The 22,992-nt window shown below is 42.2% G+C and overlaps 1 long non-coding RNA gene across 1 annotated transcript in view; it reads right to left on the bottom strand.

The window, feature by feature from the left end:
* Positions 1-16,641, bottom strand: part of LOC310828123 — a 33,173-nt gene extending 16,532 nt beyond the window's left edge. The window contains exon 1 of the long non-coding RNA XR_014556697.1: positions 16,435-16,641. This is a non-coding gene — a long non-coding RNA (uncharacterized lncRNA). The remainder of the gene's footprint in view (positions 1-16,434) is intronic.
* Between the last annotated feature and the right edge of the window lie 6,351 nt (positions 16,642-22,992).

The following is a 22,992-nucleotide window of genomic DNA, read 5'->3' as shown; positions in this document are numbered from 1 at the left end:
CTTTTTCCTGAAATCTCTTGCCACCCACACAGAGCCAGGGGCTTCTCTTTTCCAGAACATTACCTTCTGTTAGCGGTTACATGCTGTAAATTTGCCTGTGTTGTGGTTTTGTCTTTATATTTTGGTAATGATAAATAAAAAAGAAGGCTCTTGTTTATATCTGTTGAAATACATTCCTTAGTCACCTTGTGCAAGAGGCAGGGAAGGGAGGAACTCCCAGGGCATTCAGAAATGCATTCTGTAGTCAACACAGGACATGTCAGGTGGAAGCTTACAGGTGAAACTGGCTCTGGGGACTTTCGTTCACTTGGTACAAAGAGGATTCCCAGCAAAGAGGAAAGGGTTCTGCATTGCTTCAGAGGTTGATCATGGATCAAAGAGGTACCAACAATTTAGTCTGCATTTTATATAAGGGAAGGAATGGGGCATTCATTAATTTTTTTATGGTGGACAGGATCAAATGAATCGGGGCTGAGATGTCCACACTTGCTCAGCATAAACGATCAGCATTGGGACTGGCTTGAGCTAGAAGAGCATGGGAATTCAGAAGTATAAGGAAAATACAAAATCCAATAACAAAGTATTATTAGAAGTGGGAGCCAATGGCAGCCTTGGAGATGATGAAGCAATAGATGATGCCTTTGCTTTTGGGAATGACCAAAGGCTCAGCTTCTGCTACTGGGCTTAAAGGACTCAAGGATCATGTTTCCAGTGAGGATGCAGCAGTTGGATCCCAGCAACCAAGATCATTTTTCAGTACCTCTTATGGCTATAAAAAGGGCCTTTTAGTTATGTGTTTTTCTGAAATGTCCACCATGTTCCAGTTCCTTTCCATTGGGGGGACATCCCCCACCATCAGGGCTACATTCCATTAGTCTTGCTTACAGAATACTGAAATGGACAACACACATCTCAAGAAACAGCATTATCTGATAATGATGCAACAAACCCAGGCACAGGCCTGCATTAAACAGACATGTTCTTAGAAGACTGTTGTGCACACATACCTATGGGACAAGCTCTTAGGGGTTCACAAAAGCACATAGCAATTCAAAGCTATCAGGCTGTCCACTTCAGTACTGAGTGCTTGAATAGACCCTGTAGAAAGTCAAGGCTAATGCATAATTGAAACAGTGCAACGATGCTTTGATGCTCTAAATATGTCTAAATCTGCCTTTTCACTAGCTACGGAAGGTCAAATTCTGGCAGAGCCAGTATTCATCATTAGCAGGAATTGTGGCTATTCTCTACTGTTTTTTGAACCTTCTGCACTGCTTCAATCACTTTGCCCTCACTTACACCTGCTTTCAATTGCCATCACTTGCTCTCAGTGACACCTTGAGTGGTGCAAGTGAACTCTCCATAGCATTGCAATTAATACAGTACCCCATTCACTATGTGAGTCCTGTTTGGGTGGGAACACTCATTTGAAAAAGTGCCAACAATGCAGCAGCCAGGAAAAGCAATTGTGCTCAAAGCAATTTACCTTTTGAAAGGTAAATATTTGTATAGAGAGTTGTCTTTGAGGAGGAGGGAATATTTGACCAGCTCAAATGGCTAATATCTGCTCTGAAGTGGAGTCTATTCACTACAGCTCAAATATTACATCTGAAAAAGCATGATCAGAATCTTCTGCAAATCACATGGAACATAAAGGTAAGGTGGCTCATTTTGTATTGCCTCCAAAAAATAATTAAAAAAGGATTATTACCACCAAAAGAAAAGCAGACAAAAGATGTCACCAATTTGCAAGAAATTTGCACATGGTACTTTAGAAATAACCAGTGCTTTTTGGGCAAACTTAGAAATAACCAGGGCTTTTTGGGCAAACTTAGAAATAACCAGGGCTTTTTGTCAGCTGGGAGTCACCAGCTGTTCTGGAACCTCCCAGGTGGCTGCCATTATAAGAGAACAAGGGAGGTGTTCATAGTGAGTTCCAGCATCCCCTTTCCTAGAAAAATAGCACTGACAGCTATTGTCATCTCTCTCTCACTATACTGATGGCCAATTGCCAGGCTCCTGCTCATGAGAGGAGAGCTTCAAACAGAGGGCTGTCCTCTGCAAAGTAGGACACATGGCCACCCTACTACTCAGAAGTAAATCCCATTTGTTCATCTAGGGGCATGCTACTCACTATGGATGTGAGAAGTCGTGGGTTCAATTTCCAGACAAACCCAGGCACTAGGGAAAAAGAAGGACCCCACCTTAGAGGAAGCAGCGAACACTCAGTAGTAGAGCGCATCCTTCGCCTGCAGAAATTTAAGCCCTGGCATTTCTAGTTAAAAGAGGCAGGGAGCAGGTGCTGGGAAAAAACTTTTGTCTAATGTAGCCTCTGGGTAGCTGCTGACCCAAGCCAAGATAGACAATGCTGGGCAAAAGAACCAAGAGTCTGAGCTGGTATAAGGGATGCAAATGGGTCTGACTTTCCCATCAGTGTGTTTAGGATTGCAGCCTTAGACTCTAATCCATGTTCAGCAATTAAACTTTGTGGGTGGCCTTGTGACTGTCGTTCCTGGTTAAATGCACCACACAGAGATCGTTATGGAGCTGCAGCGGAATTGCACTGTACCAGTGCTATAGAAATGAGGAATTGGTTGTAACCCAGAGCACAGTTTGACTGCTTAAATCTCAGAGACTTTGCTGAGATTTAGGAAGCCTTAATGTAGGCAAGATTGCAGCCAGAAACGTTAATGTGAAAATATGCAAATCTCATTCACATCTTCAGCACTGCTTAGTTCTTTCAGAAAATCAAGCTAAGAGGCCTATTTTGTTGCATTGGGATAGAGTACTTTAAGTATAAGTATAAAGATGATTAAACTGGATTGTGTGTACACACACACACACACACACACACACACACAAACCATAGCTGTCAAGCGTCCCTTATTTGGCAGGACAGTCCCTTATCCCAGCGCCATGTCCCTTATTGATGATGTCCCTTAAATAAGCTACTGAAGGTAATGGGGCCCTTTCTATGTCCAGCTGTCCTTTGTCAACAACCAATTGTTGCTGGTGTTGTTGTTTTTTGTTGTTGAATATATGCTATATGGTAATTTATGGACCTAATAGGTATCTAAAGCCATTTGCATGCAACAAAATATGTATTTTATCAAAGTAATTGTTGATCCCTTATTGTGGCTGCTGATCCCTTATTTTCGAGGCTGCTGGTCCCTTATTTTCAAATCTGTAAGTTGACAGCTATGACACACACAGGCAAACCTGCATGCCTCCATGATTGAGGGGGCTTGCGCCATGTGACTTCCTCACATCATGTGCACACGCCACAAGGCGTGCTTGCGTGTTGTGTGCACACTGTGGCTTGTGCAGCATGTGTGAGCAAAGTGAGCATGCTGGGTGGTGTGAACGCACAGCGTGTACACGTTGCTGTGGGGCCCCTCCTCGAAAATTTTGAGGGGGCCCAAGGCATCTCTAGGTAAGGCTGGGAAAGATCCCTGCCTGAACGTTCCGAAGAGCCTCTGCCGGTCCGTGTAGACAATACTAAGGTAGATGGACCAGTCATCTGGCTCAGTATAAGGCAGCTTCCTAGGCTCTTAGGCTTTTTCATTCCAGGAATACTGTTTTTATCCGTATGCAAATGGATGGGAACGGTGTGCTAGATTCACCAGCTAAAACTCACATGAATATTCAGTTAATCGAGTTGCAGCCCTATAAATTATGCAAATCAATATATGCATCCTTTACATACTGTCAGTTTACCTGCTTCCTTCTGTTTCAGACATAACGTCTGAGCTCTGGACCTATACAGTGGCACCTCGGGTTACATACGTTTCAGGTTACATATGCTTCAGGTTACAGACTCCGCTAACCCAGAAATGGTGCTTCAGGTTAAGAACTTTGCTTCAGGATGAGAACAGAAATCTTGCTCTGGCGGCGCGGCGGCAGCAGGAGGCCCCATTAGCTAAAGTGGTGCTTCAGGTTAGGAACAGTTTCAGGTTAAGAACGGACCTCCGGAACGAATTAAGTACTTAACCCGAGGTACCACTGTACTTTCTACCCCATCCTCCCCTTGTTCGCCAGCTTTGGCACTCCTGTCCTGGACTTTTAAAGCCACGTTTCCACCTTATACCTGAAATGGGGAGCTGCGGCTTAATGTCACTTTGCTAACCAAGATCTGAAACCACATTTGAACAGCAGTCTGGTTTAGAAAAGGCGGGGGGGGGGGAGCAACCTGGTATTACTAATTTACTTTCAGATTTTCTATAGGCATCTGGTTGGCCACTGTGAGAACAGGTCTAGAGGGGCCATAGGACTGATCTGGTAGACTCTTATGCTTCCGTCTCTCTCTCTCTCTCTCTCTCTCTCTCTCTCTCTCTCTCTCTCTCCTTTCAGGATTTATATCCTGACCCTTCAGCCAATAAGGCTTTCAATGAAGGCTTCAAAAATGGGTAGTAAGTACTTAAAATATTGAGACAAGAAAGACTTGCTAATCTGCTCTAAATAACCCAGGAGATCAAGGTAGACATTTTGCATTGGTATACCCAGGAACCAGTTTAATCCTATAAATGATTAACCTGCAATATTATGCAAGAACACTGCAAAAAAAACAACCACCACAAAATAATTCAGTTTTTTTAAAAAATAAAATAACAGAAAATAGAATGCAGAGTAATTAGAGCAAAGAATAAAGTGGGAGATAAAAAAGACTGAATGCCGCCAGAAGACTCAAATATAAGTCTTAGCAGTTAGGAACGGACAAATGTGCCAGTCGTGTTTGTTATGTACTGAAGTTCTCACCCTGAGCCAGCAGGGGGATACTGTAGATAGTTATGCAAATGAAGGATCAAAAGTGATGTTCAGTGATTGGATAGTTTGTATGCCAATGAAGGATCGAAAGTGACGTTCAGTGATTGGATAGTTTTAGAAAGTTGCTACAGTAACGTTGTACTGGAGCTCTATATAAGCAGGCTGACTGAGCTCTTCAGTTCAATTCTGTTCTGGCCTCTGAATAAACAAGAGCTGTTTGAAGAATCGCTGTGTCATCTGATATGTTCACCCACAACTTAACAGTGTTTGTCTCAGTTTCTCATTTCTCCAGCCTTAATTCCATCGCCCACATTTCCTCACTAGTTTGTGATTTTGTTTTATTTTTTAAAAGTCCTCACAAATTTTCATCAGGATTTTAGTGGTCATATCTCCTAGCATAGAGATTTTTGCAAGCAATGTTGGGCTACGATACATCTAGGATCTTCCAGGCATATCCAGAATTTGTTTCTGGATTTTCACTTTTTGAAATATGGCAATCGTACCCTAATGCAATGCTTTTTTCTGTGCCAACCACTGCACAAATATAATCTTTTAAAATGCTCCCTTTCCCCTTATGTACATATTTGCACTCACATATTTTTTTGGCCAGAGAGCTGCATTGCAAAAGCCAAGGAAGTTCATGTTTCGAAGGATAGCTGTGTTTTTGGCCCATGCCTCATTTTTGGCCCATGCAAGGAGGTTCACAATAAAATTAAAACTAAACTGAATTTCTTCCCAATCCCCAAGTACAGCGCATGGAATTTTGGTTGCCATGTGAACATTAGCCCTGGCAAGGAGGACCAGAGATTTAGTACTTTTAATAGCATTTGTGTTACAGAACCATTTTCCCTCCATAAAGCAAGCAGGCCCAGCAGAAAACGCTACTTCCAGCGCACTCTGTGCTGAATTAACATTTACGCAAGATAATCAAGCCTTGCAACTTTCCTGCACAGGGGCCCGCAATAAAGGGATTTTACATTTATCATCCCAGTTAATTGTAATGAGCCTAAAACTAATGAGCCATACCTCTAAACTCCATTTAAGACAATAGCTAATTGCTTCATTTTAATAAGTGTTGACAGAAAAGAGGGCAGAACAATGACTGAACGCTCAATTACTACACAGGCCAGAAAATGAAGATACAGAATATTAGTGATATATACACACAATCTGAAACGCAATTAGAACCCAGAAAGTAAGAATGGGGAATACTTTGGGAATGAGCCCGCAAATAGAGTTGTCTGCTTTCTGAAAATATCGCTGGGGTTGAGAGAAGGAGGCAGGTCCCTTAATGAGGGAGTGTGCAACAGGGGAAAGGTTTTGGCTTAGCAACACAGTGCAAGCTCAGTTCCTGGCATCTTCAGTTAGAGATGTGAAAGACGCCTCTTTTAAACCCCAGAGAGCTACTACCAGTTCATGCAGACAGTACTGAGTTAGATGGATCAATGATCTGACTAGACATGGAGCAGTTTACTATGCTACTATGTCAAGCTCAAGGTGTTACAATCAGTATAAAGGTAAAGGGACCCCTGACCATTAGGTCCAGTTGTGGCCGACTCTGAGGTTGCGGCGCTCATCTCACTTTATTGGCCAAGGGAGCCGGCGTACAGCTTCCAGGTCATGTGGCCAGCATGACTAAGCCGCTTCCGGTGAACAAGAGCAGCGCACGGAAACGCCGTTTACCTTCCCGCTGGAGCGGTACCTATTTATCTACTTGCACTTTGACATGCTTTCGAACTGCTAGGTTGGCAGGAGCAGGGACCGAGCAACGGGAGCTCACCCCTTGCGGGGATTTGAACCGCCGACCTTCTGATCCGCAAGTCCTAGGCTCTGTGGTTTAACCCACAGCGCCACCCGCATCCCTTTACAATCAGTATATAAAGCCCTTAACAGCTTGGGACCAGATGACCTGCAAGATTGCCTTGCAGGTTGGCACGGTTGTAGGTGATGCAGAACACTCATTCGGGATTCATAAGAAACTGATCTTTTAGTGTGGCTGCACCAACTGGAACCCACTGCCTACTGACGTCAGGCAGGCTCCTTCACTGTACTCTTTTGCGGCCAGCTAAAAGCATTTTCCAAACACGCAGAATGTTGCCATATGTTTTCATACATGCAACTTAGAATCATACAACTGTAGAATTGGAAGGGACTGTCAGTATTTTCATCCCTCCCATTGCAAGGTCACCAGATCATGTTTGTTTCACTTTCCGTCTGAGAGAAAGGTGGGAGCAGAAGCTGCTCTTCCAGACTTCTGTCCCTAGTACTGTTTGGTTCTTCTTTGAGCTGTCTAGAGACAAGATGGCAATATGACAGAGCTGTTTGTCTCATACATGTTTGTTATGTTCTTTTATGTGTTTAATTAGAAGAAATAAATTAGGTATGCAACAAAACCTCCACAGCTTTGTTGCCATTACTCTGCTGCATTTGAGGTGCTCACATGAGCAAATGTGAGTCCACTGCACCAGGACCTATTCCTCAGGAATGCTGTGTTGCTGTTCCTACGTTCCTGTGATTGGAAGGTCGGAGAAGGTGCTCCCAACACCCAACCCATGCAGGGGCTGATGACGTGGGCTGTACAAGGGTGTACAGAAAGGGACCACGGGGGTCATCTAATCCAATCCCCTGTAATGCAGGAATCTTCTGTCCAATGTGGGGTTTGAACCCATGACCCTGAGATAAAGAGTCTCGTGCTCTGCTGGCTGAACTGCCCCAGTTTTTAGCTTATTTTTTATTTTAATTATTTTTTCTTGTTTTGAATAGTTTTTTAAAACTTTTTTTTTTACTGGTAGTTTATTGAGGTATTCTTTTGTAAACTGCTTTGGTGGGGTATAAACTTTTGTGAAATAAATAAACAAAAAATGTTCTTAAAAGAGCAAAAAAAAAAATCATGGCATGGAATGAGTGGTGTGGTTGCTGATTCTGATGCATCTCCACTTCATACGGCTCCTCTAATGTGAAGCCTGATTTATTCATGGGATATGCTCCACTGCGACTCCCCCCCCCCCCATGCCTCTCCTAGGATACCTGGATGGCAGAGTGGCTCCTTTGCAATCCGAGAGATGTATGATCTGAGCCCAACTGTGGTGCTTCCAAGTCAAAGGAATGCGCACAGCAGATAGTTAAGTATTTACTGTCAAAAACAACACAGTCACTTCTACAGCTCTGGGCATCTACACGCATCAATCTGACAGCTAGGCAGCTATTCCCAGGTCCACGCTCTATGGAGCAGTTGCAGCCGCAGGGGACCATTCCCACCCCCACCAGTTTACTCGATGGGCAGCTAGAGACTGCATCTGCATGGAAACTTCCTGTGCTCCTCCCTTTTCAGTTCCCTCCTAGATCTGCAATACAGTGATGCAGAAGGTGGGGGAAGCACCTGACCCTTCACTTGCCCTACCTGCCTCTTCCTCCCCTTCTTCCAACCCATCCTGCACTCCAGCCTCTAGCTCTGACCTTCCCCTGCCTCCAACTCTTGCTTCTTGGCTGGTACAGGCCCCTACAAACCATTGCCCCCCCTTCCTCTGAGTCCAACTCCAGGCTCCCTTTCCCCATTACACATTCCTCAGCATCCTGCCGGCCCCTGACGTCAAAGGGGAAGGCCAATGGTGCCTCTCCCATCAAAATTTGCCCATTCTGAGGTGAGACGGAGCCATGGGGACAAGGCCAACCATTGGACTCTGGTAACAGAATAAAACAGATGTATGGAAGTGAGAGCTGGACCATAAAGAAGGCTGATCGCCAAATAATTGATGCTTTTGAATTATGGTCTGGAGGAGACTCTTGAGAGTCCCCTGGACTGCAAGAAGATCAAACCTATCCATTCTGAAGGAAATCAGCCCTGAGTGCTCATTGGAAGGACAGATCGTGAAGCCGAGGCTCCAATACTTTGGCCACCTCATGAGAAGAGAAGACTCCCTGGAAAAGACCCTGATGTTGGGAAAGATGGAGGGCACAAGGAGAAGGGGACGACAGAGGACGAGATGGTTGGACAGTGTTCTCGAAGCTACAAACATGAGTCTGACCAAACTGCGGGAGACAGTGGAAGACAGGAGTGCCTGGCGTGCTCTGGTCCATGGGGTCACAAAGAGTCGGACACAACTAAACGACTAAACAACAACAACAACAGAAGGCTTTGGGGCACCCTGGATAAAATAGTGAAACACGACCCCTATGCCTGCCTGCTCACAATCTCTGCCTCCTGTTTCTGGGGTCTCCACACTGCTGATCTCCCTTGTCCAGTGGATTGTGAACCCTCCTCCATGTGTGTGCTTTTCACAGTTGCATGACTGCCAGCTGCCCCCGTTGAGAACCTCCAGTTGCACACTTCTCCCACACGCAACTTGCAGAACTGATGTATCTTTATTTGCAGTGATTCCACCCTCTTCTTCTCCTGCAATGCAGGCTTCTCTTTGAAGTAGAGCTTACTGAATGGAATGTGTTTCCCGTGTCTGTTATTGAGCCTATAGGGACTGTTAGTTTCGAGGTGTTTCATCAATACTGATTGAGGAGAGAGCCCTTCAACTTTATTAACCATACAGTCTTGGGGCAATTAAGATATAATAATAAAAAAAACACTTACACACAACTCCATTTCAATTGCTTTGTTCAACATTCGCAAGTGTTTCAGGTGCCTGCTTGTGCCAAACTGTGAACTACCGTATTTTTTGCTCTATAAGACTCACTTTTTCCCTCCTAAAAAGTAAGGGGAAATGTGTGTGCATCTTATGGAGCGAATGCAGGCTGCGCAGCTATCACAGGAACCAGAACAGCAAGAGGGATTGCTGCTTTCACTGCACAGCGATCCCTCTTGCTGTTCTGGCTTCTGAGATTCAGAATATTTTTTTTCTTGTTTTCCTCCTCCAAAAACTAGGTGCGTCTTGTGGTCTGGTGCATCTTATAGAGCGAAAAATATGGTATATTATTTCCAAGCTGTTGCGAAGCGAGAGTTTTTCTAGGTGACCTAGAACCGGTGCCTTTATACAGCAGTGCTGCTTATTATAATCTCCTTTGATTTAGTGCATATTAGGTGAGCTCAATGGTGTGCTTTTGCTAATAAAGCTTCAGAAACTCTCTTCAGCACTAGACAGGATTTGATTTCATTGCCTCTTCCCAATTCTCTTTTCTTGGCAATCAGCACCTGTGCATATTTGTTCTGTGATTCCTGTTTTCAATACTTCGTTCCAGGACCAATTGCACTGTGTTTATGCATCCTTAATTATATTTGCCATATAAGATATGACTTTGGAGTCCCATTTTGATGCTCATACTCATCTGCTGGGGCCCAGCGTAATTTACAAACCTGGAAAAACCTGGATTCCAGCATCATTGTACATGATGGTGGCACGAACAATGGCAACCAAGGTCTCCGTCCCGTGTTGATTCCTTGTAAACATTTATCAGCCAGTCTTTTACAAGCAGGCACAGAAGGGATTTTCTGTTTCAAGCTCTAGCTAATTTTTAAAGATCTCTGCTAATGCGTTTCAGCTCCATGACTGTGTCTTCTTATTATTTTAATTAGCAACTGAAGAATTGTGTTGGGAGCTTAATGGATATCTGAGTACTTTCTAGTTTTCCATTTCATTACAGAAGCATTTGAAATTAGGGCTGGGTAGAATATTCTTCCCTTTTGAGTTGAAAATACACTGCTGAGGAGTTAAAATGTTCACCTAAAATTCCTTCCCTAATGGTGGTGAGATCCGCTTGTTTGTTTGTTTTTGCCTGTTTTCCACTATGTGTTTGTCCTCCTTATAGGTTTGCCATATGTCCTCTTTTTCCAGGACACACCCTCTCTTTCATGGGTATGTAAAATGAGAGTTGTCATACTGGGAAAGGTTATGGAACACCGGTTTGAAATTCACGGCATGTACTGCCTTGAAGGAAAATATTATGAAAATGGTATACCGGTGGTACATGACCCCAGTCAAGTTAGCCAAGATATATCATCTGTCTGACAACAAATGTTGGAAATGTGGAGAGGCGGAAGGGACATTCTTTCATCTCTGGTGGACCTGCCCGAAAGTGAAGGCCTTCTGGGAAATGATCCATAATGAACTAAAAAAGGTATTGAGATTTACCTTACCTAAAAAACCAGAGGCCTTCCTTCTGGGCATGGTGGACCAGAGAGTGCTTAAGAAGGACAGAACCTTTTTTATGTATGCTACCACAGCAGCAAGGATCCTGATTGCAAAATACTGGAAGACACAAGATTTACCCACGCTGGAGGAATGGCAATCGCAGTTGATGGACTATATGGAACTGGCTGAAATGACTGGCAGAATCCGAGACGCGGGAGAAGAAACAACTGAGGAGGATTGGGAAAAGTTTAAGGACTATTTGAAAAAACACTATAAGTTGTATGAATGTTAAAAAAAAAAAATGCACCTTTCAGGAAATTCTAGCTTCAGCAAATGTAAGTTATTGGAATGAAAATTAAGACACAAGAATTCAGAGGTAAAATAATGAAATAACTTTATTGTGTTTAATATAAAACATATAAGAATTGAGCGACAGTAAAATTGAAAATAGGGAACATGATAAAATGGAAGTTACAATAAGTTTTGAAATAAGTTAACAAATTGCTGATGCTTTATAAGACAGAGAACGCAGGGTTCGGAGGATGTGGGGAAGTCCTATAGGTTAGATGGAAAAAGAATATGGAAATTTGTTATTTATATCTCTCTTTCTTATAACCACTCTTTATTCTTTTTTCTGTATTTCTGTACTTTTAAAAAAGCAATAAAAAAATGTTTAAAAAAATAAAAATAAAATGAGAGTTGTCATAGAGATCTATAGTTAAAAGTAGAATGTGTCCTCTTTTTTGCTCTTCAAAATATTGCAACCCCACCTCTAGTTATGTTGCTTTCCTGATGTTAATCCAGGCAATCAGTGAACACAGAGGAAATGATGATATCACAGCACTGCATACCAGATTGTGCTGTGTAAAAACTTTACTGAGGAAAAACAAAGCTGACTGAGAGTGTGAGGGCAGTAGACACCACTCCCCCCAAAACAACAACAACACTGGGGTGCATTTTAATGCTACAGAAAACATTTATAAAAACCAGCCCATTTTGACTAGGCCTGAGGGTAGTGATGTCTAATCTTCTTACAAACCATACCTCCCACTTTGCAGAGGGAGAACTGGGTTTTGCAGATCCTAGTCAAAGTGGAGAGAACTACCCAGGGAAGCAAGGTTTTTAATGCTGTGAGCCTCTCCATCATAGGATCAGGTTGTATATACAGTCGTACCTTGGAAGCCAAACGGAATCCGTTCTGGAAGTCGCATGGAACTTCCAAAACGTTCAGAAACCAAAGCATGGCTTCTGATTGGCTGCAGGAAGCTCCTGCAGCCAATCAGAAGCTGTGGAAGCCCCACTGGATGGTCAGCTTCCTAAAATAGGTTGCAAACCAGAATAGTCACTTCCGGGTTTGCGGCATTTGGGAGCCAAAACATTCGAGAACTAAGCTGTTCAACTTCCAAGGTACGACTGTAGATGTAAATAAACCACGTATCTTAAAGACACAACAGCCTCCATTGTGTCTCATGCTGAAGGAAACATGGTAAGTGCTTGGAACCCATGGAATCTCTCAATGCTCAGAGATTGGGGTGGCATGCAACAATATAGAGAAATATAGAGATTGTCCAGACATTTGTGGTGTCCATTTTTTTAAAAAAAAAGCATTAGTGTCCCCGTCCCCCCAAAATGTGTGGTCAAATGGCCAAACATTTCATTTCTGGAGATTAATGATCTTATCTTCAGAGAGATCGTCCTTAATGATCCTATAATCTGCTTTAGGTTGCAGTCGTATGCAGACTTATCAGGAAGTTAGCCCTAATGAACTCAGTAGGATTTACAGCTCATGGTAGTCCTCTCTGGGGTAGCCTCATGGTAGTCCTTGCACCCCCCACCAGCATGGCCAATGGCCACAGATGGTGGTTGTGGGTTGTAGTTCAACAACATCTGGAGGAAACCCTATTGGCTAGCCCTGATATATATACAACTTCACGGTTGGTGTCTCTGCAAGTGTGAGTTGTTTCCTTCTCCCCAGAACCTAGCTTGTGATGGATAAGAATATGAAAGTAACAGAAGAGAAGCGGATAAGATAGGGAGCGTAATTACAAGTGCTTGGGGTGGTAAGCTGTTTTCTGAAGCATTCAAGAGGTAAAATAGCAAATTCTAGAAAAAGCAAAATAAGTTTGAAAGTTGTAAACCAGGCATCCCCAACCTGCGGCTCTCCAGATGTTTTGGCCTACAACTCCCATGATCCCTAGCTAACAGGACCATGGTCAGGGATGATGGGAATTGTAGTCCTAAACATCTGGAGGCCCAAAGGTTGGGGATACCTGTTGTAAACTATAAAGTGCCATGGAGTTTCTACCCTGAGTTTTGTAGTATTATTAGCCAGGATATACAACCAAGCTGGGCTAAAGTACTGACCCCAGCCTTTTCTAATTAACACACACACATATACGGAGTGGAGAATCAGTGATCTGTCATACTCAGTCCCCTTTCATTCTTGACTATTGAACATGCCGGCTGGAAGTTCAAAAACATCTGGAGAGTCCCTATCCTGGCCCTAAAGTAAAAGATTACATTTTTCTTTTTCTAGGTAGAAAACAAGGAACCACTTCAGAGCTTAGCATCTCACAAATGAAAACATCCACAGGAGCCTTCCACATTTTTCCTTGCAAGCTTTGTTTATACAGATGAATCACACATAACATTTACGTTCAATAAACTATGCTGATTCTAACACCTGCATTTCTTCTCTATTTTGAAACACAGAAATCTGCGGTGGAGGATTGGATTAAAAAGGTGGGGAAAACGTAACTAAAAACAAAGCCGACTCTCTGGCATATGCTGTGATGATGCACAGAGAAGAATGTGATGATATTTCGAGAATAACATCGACAAGTGGAGTGGAGGTCTCTAGGTGTGACACGAAGAATTCATTATTGCTACCAGTGGGATAAAGGGTGATTGTGACTATTTGTATAGAAATGTTGCCATGTCCCCAGAGTTCCATTCTGCACCCAGTGCCACATTCTGTGATTTTTCAGTGCTTGCACAGGATTGTGACAGTCAAGCACAACTTTCATTATAAATGTCTGGGTGAGCACTGTGTCAAGAAGACCGGGAGAGCAGTTGGTGAAGAAAGGAATACACTGAGAATATTAACTTCTGAGGGCTTCCAGGATTAACTCAGAATCCACCTTACCAGCAGAAATGGATTTTTTATAATCCAAACAAACAACAGCAACTGTCAAGCATATTTACTTAAGATGAAATAACCCAAGCTCATAAATAAATAGGTAATTCTACGGAGATAATCATAACCCTGTCATTGCAGAGAACCGCTCGTGAACTTTGCTTCAACTGTGGCATTAGACAAGATTCTCAGTAGGGTTAGCCACAACAACAAGGACACTTATTTTCATGCAAATAGGTCTATCTTTCACTAGAACAACCTACTCAGAACAGATGGAAGTAATTTTCTTCCCAAGGAAATATTTGAGGAGGCTTAGGGGACAAAGTATCAATTTGTTTATTTATTACCTCCTAAAGCCAAGACAGGCTTTTTCACACACAAAGGAACTGAAATGCATTGCCAAAAGCATTGGCCTGCCCTTAGTTTTTATAGGTTAGGAAAAACAACTTAGTGGCTAAGGGTGGGGACACCCACAAATGTTAAAATGCTTTTGCTGCCTTCCTCAGACGCATTGTGGTCAGGGCCCTACATTACCACAATCACAAACAGAGATAGGGAACCTTTTCAGCTTGAGGGCCATATTCCTTCATGGCCATGATTCCAAGGGCCAGATGATGGTTGCAAAAAGCAATCAGGGCAACACACTCTGACACACACACACATCCATACATATGTACACATCACACACACTTACTTTCTTCTATCAAATGCACCTGGGAATAATATATTCAAGTCTTTGTTATGTTTTTGCTATCTTACTGGCGGTATCAGTCTCACAGTTTCTTTCTGGCCTTCCAAGAACCCATAGGGTTCATATAGACAAATGCCACTAATGTCCTCCCCACTGCTTCATTCATCACGATTGTTTTACTTCCTTGGTAAATCAGAGAAGTGAGAACTCTACCTGGTGCACAGTACACAGTACTAAGTTTCATCAATAGTCTACCCCTGGGAGAATCATTGATTGATGACATGTCTATTACCCACCCATGGTCATTGATTGTGACTAATTTTGGGAGAGTTTACAGCAGGCTGGTGTAAAAAGAATCAGAGTTTCTGCATGGTGAGTGATGGCTTAGATTAATGGCTTGTCATGCAAAGCATCTTTCTCCCACGCCTTTAGCCAAATTTAAAGCAGCAATAAAACAATTGGCAGCATATCTGGAGTTCTTATGCAACTTTATCAATCAACACTAATGTAAAGGAAGCATAACACAAACTCTCAGTAGGCTGTCCATTATCCCGCTGCAAGGCTTCATCTAATACTACCAAACAATAGTCAGAATTTGGGAAAGGGGTGTGTTCATATTATTCAACTTTGGTAGGGATGTCAAACAGTGCAGGGATTTTGAAACATGGGGTTGGATCCAAGCTAAGCTAAGGTTTCACTGAAATCAATGGGGCAAGTTAGTCAAGACTAAATGAAGTCCCATTGATTTCAATGGAAGTCAACTTTGCTAAACTTAGTCTGAATTGCAGATTGCAAGAATAAATAAATAAATATGTGAACTTTTTCCACACTTGAGAGATCACTAGATGAGCAGCAACCAACAGATACAGAAATAATTGTTGAGAAGTAAGGTCAACATTGGCACCATCAAAAATGTATAAGATGCTTAGCATCAAAGGTCATCAGTTTGCCAACAATAATGTCAATCTCCATTACAAACTGCTTCCAAGAACTTGCATACATAATTACACACCCATCACATCTGCTGATATGCTCCTTGTCCCTTACAATCCCATGAGCATAAAAACCAAAGTTTGATTTAATTCTGTTTCCTGGTGGATCTCTAGGGTAGGCTTTTAAGTATTGTTTTGTTTGTACTGTGTTATGTATTGGTTGGGGGGGGGTGTTAAATCATAAACCACACTGTGATCTTCGGGTATAGAAATTTAATAAATAAATAAAATAACTTATGTCCATTTATTTCAGTGAGTCTTTATCAAGCCTAATTGTATTCTAGATAAGCACAATGACAATTCAGAAGAGTAGTCACGTTAGGAGGAGTCAATTACCACAGCAAGACTAGGATGATTGTGCTGTCACCAGCTGCTTCAACTGAAAATGGTCACCATGCTTATCTGACTCCAGACCGTAGTCATGCTGTCCCTGCAAGTTGTTGTTCCTTTCATCAATAGTTTTATCCAGATCTATAGTGATACATCCACAGTAAAGTGAGAGATTGTTTCAAAGAGAAATAAATCTCACCCGCACTATAAGATCAGGAAATCTCAGTCCTGTAACAGAGATGGTTAAAGGCACTTTTGAGTGACACTGAGCTGTGCTTGAGAAATCCCAGCTAAGCCATTTGCATCCTTCCCTGTTTGCCTGGCTTCACTCCTAATGCTAATCCTTGGAAGGATTCAGAGACAGTCGTGGGGAGATAGAGGATGAGCCCTTGTAAGCAAAGCTCGTTTAGATCCTAAAGACAAGCAACTTATATTGAATCTTACCTGCCTGGCTGACCCATTCGTTTTGATGCCAGCTTTGCCTTTTGCCTTCTGCATGCGCAGAAAGAGAAAGTGTCTTCAGCAAACAGGATTTACCAAGCGGGTCGTTTCCATAAAGACAAATACAGGAAGTGTAGAACTACCCTCAAGACATTTTGCTGCCTGAAGTGGAGCAGCAAATGACCCTTCAGCCTGCCCACCCCACTCAAGGTAATAGTAGCTAAACTGGTCAAGTTATTTTTGCACCTGAGGCAGAAAGACTCTTCCCCTCCCTGGCAGTAAAAATAAATAAATAAAATAAAGAACTCTTTCGTGACAATGCTGGGTCTTTTGTGACACTGCTGGGTGAATCAGCAGCTCGTAACAGCTTCCTTCCTCTGTCCAACAGTAGGGCCGGCCCTCTGAGAATGACTAAGCCAGGCATAGGCAAACTAGGCCCTCCAGATGTTTTGAGGCTACAATTCCCATCATCCCTGACCTGTTAGCTAAGGGTGATGGGAGTTGTAGTCCCAAAACATCTGGAGGACCGAGTTTGCCTATGCATGGACTAAGCTTTTGGGAACTGACTGCTTTTAAGTAAAGGAGTGGTGTCATGCTGATTTTATTGTAATTATTTGTATGTTTTAAAGTAACATGTTATATATGTATTTAGTTTTAAATAGATCAGTAGAATAATAATGACAAAGACAATGACGGTGATGGTGATAATAATAGTAGTAGTAGTAGTCTCAAGCCCTGAAAGCTTTATATCTCCTGGGTGGATTCCATGTTCATCCTGTACTTTCCTGAATGATCAGCACCTGACTACCCTGGGACCACAATTCTCTATCATATGCTATGTGATCTGGCAGCACATGAGTCTGTCACCTTGCTGACTCTGGTCAGCGCCTAGATTGGAAACCACATCTCCCAAATTTGCTGAGCTCAAACTGCTCTTAAAGGCATGGAGAAAAGGTGGCAGCCTTAACCCTCCGCCTGTTGTTGCATAGGGGCTGCTCTACAAATTCACTGATCTTAAAACATTGTTTTGCCCTGTTCTTAAGGTTCTTTTAGCCTAAAAGGTTAAGGGACCCTTGACCGTTAGGTCCAGTCGTGGACGACTCTGGGGTTGCGGCGCTCATCTCGCTTTATTGGCTGAGGGAGCCGGCGTACAGCTTCCGGGTCATGTGGCCAGAAGGACTAAGCCACTTCTGGCGAACCATTTAGCCTAAATAGCCGAAATCAAGGAGGTTTCCTAGGAAGCAGCTGCAACTGGGGGCAGGTAATCAGGAGCCCTTAGAGGCCTGGGTCATTCTGTACCAGACCGTAACAGATGGGAAGGATGACATTCAGTTTTTCCCGGAGAGCTTGAGGAGGATTTATAGTATCAAAGCGCATAAACATTATTTCACTCAGCTCATGCTCTCCTGCACAGCTGGCTTTAGCAGCAGTGCAATGACATTGGTGTGCTTTTCTTCTCTGGCTTCAGTTTGATTCATTGTTGCATTATTCTTGGATAGTCCATTAATCTGTGAGAAATAATCTTCAGAAACTGGTAGAGATTCAGAAAGCCTGATTTAAAACTCTGTATGCATGTGCGATCCCAGATAGTTAATAGGAGGGTTTTACATCTGACTCGAATGAATGCTGAGCTGAACTGGGAGTTTTGTCAGTGGCAAAGCAGGATGTGCCCACTGTGGAAGGACGTGTGGATCCAGAATTGGCCTCCACAGTCACCTACAGACTCATTGTTAAAACCGTGTTTATGGAAGACACTCTTACTTGGCTACGAGTGATCGCCAAAGAGAAGAAGAAGAAGAAGAAGAAGAAGAAGAAGAAGAAGAAGAAGAAGAAGAAGAAGATGATTACTATTATTATTTATACCCCGCCCATCTGGCTGGGTTTCCCCAGCCACTCTGGGCAGCTTCCAACAAAAACACTAAAATACAATAACCTATTAAACATTACAAGCGTCCCTTAACAGGGCTGCCTTCAGATGTCTTCTCAAAGTTTGGTAAGTTATTTTTCTCTTTGACATCTGGTGGGAGGGCGTTCCACAGGGCGGGCGCCACTACCAAGAAGGCCCTCTGCCTGGTTCCCTGTAACTTGGCTTCTCTCAGAAAGAGAACTGCCAGAAGGCCCTTGGCGTTGGACCTCAGTGTCTGGGCAAAACGAAGAAGAAGAAGAAGCTATATGAGGTGGCAAAAGTCAAACTGGGGACCCCTAAACCATTTTGTAGTGCCTTGGGGTTCATAAATCTGCAAAAGTATCTCCTGAAAGTAGAACTAAATTTCTCAGAACTTACACCAGAGCGGAGGGATGGGGGAGGAAGAACAAATACAGTACCAAGGTGGGGAGAGGGCAGGGGGGGAAAACCTCTTGCAAATTCCTTTTGAGGCTCCCCCACCCTACCAAATCAACGTTAAAGATGCCTGGCACAAAAGTCCCTGGACCTATTTGTCTGCAATCTTTGCAGTTTTCTGACCATTTGCCCACAAAACATGAGCTTCCTTTTTCATCCATGCCAAAACTGCAATGACTGCCTTTGTGGAATTATCATTGCCACTATCCTGCTGGTTTTTAAAAGGATTTTTATGCCCAGAAGAGGTGACCATTCCTGTGAATTTCATCCAATTCTGCCCCCAACCCAATCCTTTTTTAAAAATACCTGTACAATGGTTCAATGCAGCTTCAACAACAACCAGTAATACTTGTTCAGGTACTGTGCTTGCAGAATATCGCTGCAATGGTTTTCCCTACCTGTGTTTACATGGCTCTTGTTTTAATTTAGGAGAGCAGAATAGTTATATGCTGAAAATAACCAGGGACCTCCCAATTCTTTTTTACTTTCTATGGTGGGGGGAGCTATTACATCTGCCTTCATTCCCTACAGCAAAATCAGCCACATGTAAAACAGCAAGGCAAAGAGGAAAGGTAACCTCTAGCTACCAGAATGTTTCTTACGATATGAAGACGCTGCTTAGGGTATATGAGGAGCTTCTGAGTGGGCAACATGCCAGGCCAGCATATGGTGATAGAAAAATGCAAGAGGCGATGTGTAAAGTGAAGGTGCCAAGGGCAAGAACATTTAAGCTGATTTATCTGCATGGAAGAAGCAGGGGTGTGCTTTGGGGTAGGAGACAGATTGTGCTTTGGGCTAGTTCATCATTATTTACTATCGTTTTGTTACCCATTTACTTGGGCACAGAGAGTTGCAGAGTGGCCTTCCTAGGGTCCAGGCAGCCCAGGAACTCATGCCTTTGAAAAGAAAAAAAAATAACATATATCTGCCCATCCTTTCGCCAAGGAGCTAGGATAACTGTTTTAGTCCCTCAAGAACCCTGTGAGGTAGGGTAGAATGAAAGACGATGCCTTGGCCAAGGCAATTTCATAGCTCCGCCAGGTTTTGAAGCTGGATTTCTCACATTCAGACCCAACACTCGCATGTTTGCATCACACAGCCTTTTCCACAGATACGTTATGGCAAGATCAGGAATGACAGAGGAGCAACAGCCAGTACAGAAAATGTTGGTCTGCAGACGTTTTGCTCAATTTCATGCAACCTTAATCATCTCAAAATGGGAGCAGGTTGCCCTTCAAGTCTACCTCAATGGTGTCTGGTTGTTGTTTTGTCTGGTTGTTGTTTAGTCGTTTAGTCATGTCCGACTCTTCGTGACCCCATGGACCAGAGCACACCAGGCACTCCTGTCTTCCACTGCCTCCCGCAATTTGGTCAAACTCATGCTGGTAGCTTCGAGAACACTATCCAACCATCTCGTCCTCTGTCGTCCCCTTCTCCTTGTGCCCTCCATCTTTCCCAACATCAGGGTCTTTTCCAGGGAGTCTTCTCTTCTCATGAGGTGGCCAAAGTATTGGAGCCTCAGCTTCAGGATCTGTCCTTCCAGTGAGCACTCCGGGCTGATTTCCTTAAGAATGGATACGTTTGATCTTCTTGCAGTCCAGGGGACTCTCAAGAGTCTCCTCCAGCACCATAATTCAAAAGCATCAATTCTTCGGCGATCAGCCTTCTTTATGGTCCAGCTCTCACTTCCATACGGCATTGCAAAAAAAAAAAAAGAGGGTTTACATTACGAAAACATTAGGACAAAATGGGACACCAAGTTGCATAAATTTTGAATATATGACAATTTATATGTATAGATGCAAATGTAGAAATAAGGACTATAATTCAAGTAGAAATGAAAGCAATTCCACTACAAGTGGGGAAGGCATGAGCTATGTGCCTCTTCAGTCTGAGGATCTGGTGCTGCAAAATAATGGTTTGGGGGTAGCTTCAAGGCTCGTCCTCTGCCTTCTTATGGTTCCTGACCTTTAATCTACAGTTGGACTGGATAGTTCTCCAACAGAGGGCACCTTCAGAAGAGAAGACTGTCCTTTAGGGTGACCGTAAACCACTCCAAAGGATGAATCCATCATCACTTTAAGCTATAACTGATCTTTGCAGCCTTGCAGTCTTTCAAATGGCCGTTTGCAAAATAATCAAAACAGCTTTCCAACCAGTAAATTGTAAAAATATTTAATGAGCACCTTGATAAAAGGGAGGGAACTTTGGCTAATAACTTTCGACCAGGGTTGTCATGGACACAAAAATTCATTATGGACCAATAAAATGACTCTTCAAATCCTGCCTATTTTACAACCCGTTGATAATATATTTCCCTGAAATTCAAGTACAAAAATAAAATTTGATTTACCGCTGCACTAAAAATATTGAAATTTTACACAAATCATTAACAGTATTTCACATTGGAGATTCATTGTATTAGAAAGATATAAAGGTGAGACTCACTGAGTAGCTATTCCTTTATGCAGAATACCAACATGTAATTAAATTTGTATGTAAAGGGGACGTTTGTTAAAAGACCAGTTCTCTATGCTGTGCTGTACTTTGGAACTAGATTCAACTAGCAGTTTTTTGGTTTTGTGTTTTGTCTATTTCATAATATTTTGTGCTCCGGAATTTCACACAGGAACTGAAGTTAATTCATGATGTTATAATTCTGAGATTTATGGTCATAATGGCTGTGAGAGCTGCACAAATTCTATATTTCTGCAAGCTTTCTTTGCAGAAAGTCTGTAGCAAGGAAGAGAATGCATGTAGATATGGAGGGTCTATATATCTATAATCTATCTATCATCTATCTATCTATCTATCTATCTATCTATCTATCTATCTATCTATCTATCATCTATCTATCTATCTATCATCTATCTATCTATATCTATCTATCTATCTATCTATCTATCTATCTATCTATCTATCTATCTATCTATCTATCTATCATGTATCTATCTATCTATCTATCATCTATCTATCTATCATCTATCATCTATCTATATATATCTATCATCTATCACTAATCTGAGGAACATTTCATGATGATATATCTATTTGAGTAGTTACATTAACTCAACTCATCACCACACAGTTTTTACAGAGATAAATTCCTTCCCGATATAGTCAGTTAGGTGTGAACATGAAAGGAACATTTACAACTTTTGAAGTTGTGATAGCCACTTCATAGAAGATTCTGCACAACATGAAAACACGTATTTTCCTTCTCCTTCTCCTTCCAAGAAACTGTAAAGTGTTTACAATAGAGCAGGGGGAAGGTGCAGACTCTGCCCCCACCCAGAGCTAATCATGGGTAGCCCCAACTCTTACAGGTTTGCATTCATGAATAAGGGAACAACAGCGACACAGACAGAGGGACAGAGATTCTGAACTACCACCAAACCTGAAGCAAGGTCCACTAGAAAAGAATATTCACTTTTAAAAATGCCTTCCCAAATTTCCATTTTCAAATTTTAATGTAATATTTAACTTCGAAACCTAAGCAATTTAGACTGGCTGGCATCTCTTGATTGTTTTGATTTTGGTGGACAATAAACAGGTAATCTCAACAATTGCTAGTTGTCAAATACTATATACCATTGCATGTCATCTTTCAGATCCTGTCAGGTAATGAATACTAATAAATCTACATGCCGACTGTCAATTGCTATTGAAAACTAAATACCATGCTAAGCCAACTATTGAAAATAATCAGATACTGAATATTGATAGGCTTCATATTTCACAGAGCACTGATAAGTTCCAACAACAGCATTTAAGGGTTCAAGCTGCAATTTTAAACACACTTACCTGCAAGTAAGTCCTATTAAACTGAACTGAGAAGATGTGCATAGAATTGCTTTTTGAATGAGACAGCACTGGAGATTTATGGTAATATTATAAATCTCTGTAATATTTGTTTTATTTGTAAATATTCAAGCAGAACCAAGTGAAAGCAGGCAGATGTGAAACTCCTATTTACAAATAATCAGAGACCATGCAATTAATATTCAGTATTAAAAAACTTGCTGCTCATATATGCCTAAAGATTGATGTGACTTTCTTGTGCTCAAAATAACCTTATGACAAACTGTGACTGTTTGAAAATGAAAACTTTTAAAATTTAGACTGTTGCAAAACACCATTTTTAAAAAGCCAGTATTTTAAAGAAAAAATGGCATCATACTACTACTACTACTACTAATAATAATAATAATATTTTAAAA

This window comes from Podarcis gaigeae, assembly GCF_964106915.1.
Source record: "Podarcis gaigeae genome assembly, chromosome: 12".
NCBI classification, from domain to species: Eukaryota; Metazoa; Chordata; class Lepidosauria; order Squamata; family Lacertidae; genus Podarcis; species Podarcis gaigeae.
The sequence above is the reverse complement of the archived record's forward strand: the minus strand, read 5'-3'. Positions and strand labels throughout refer to the sequence as shown.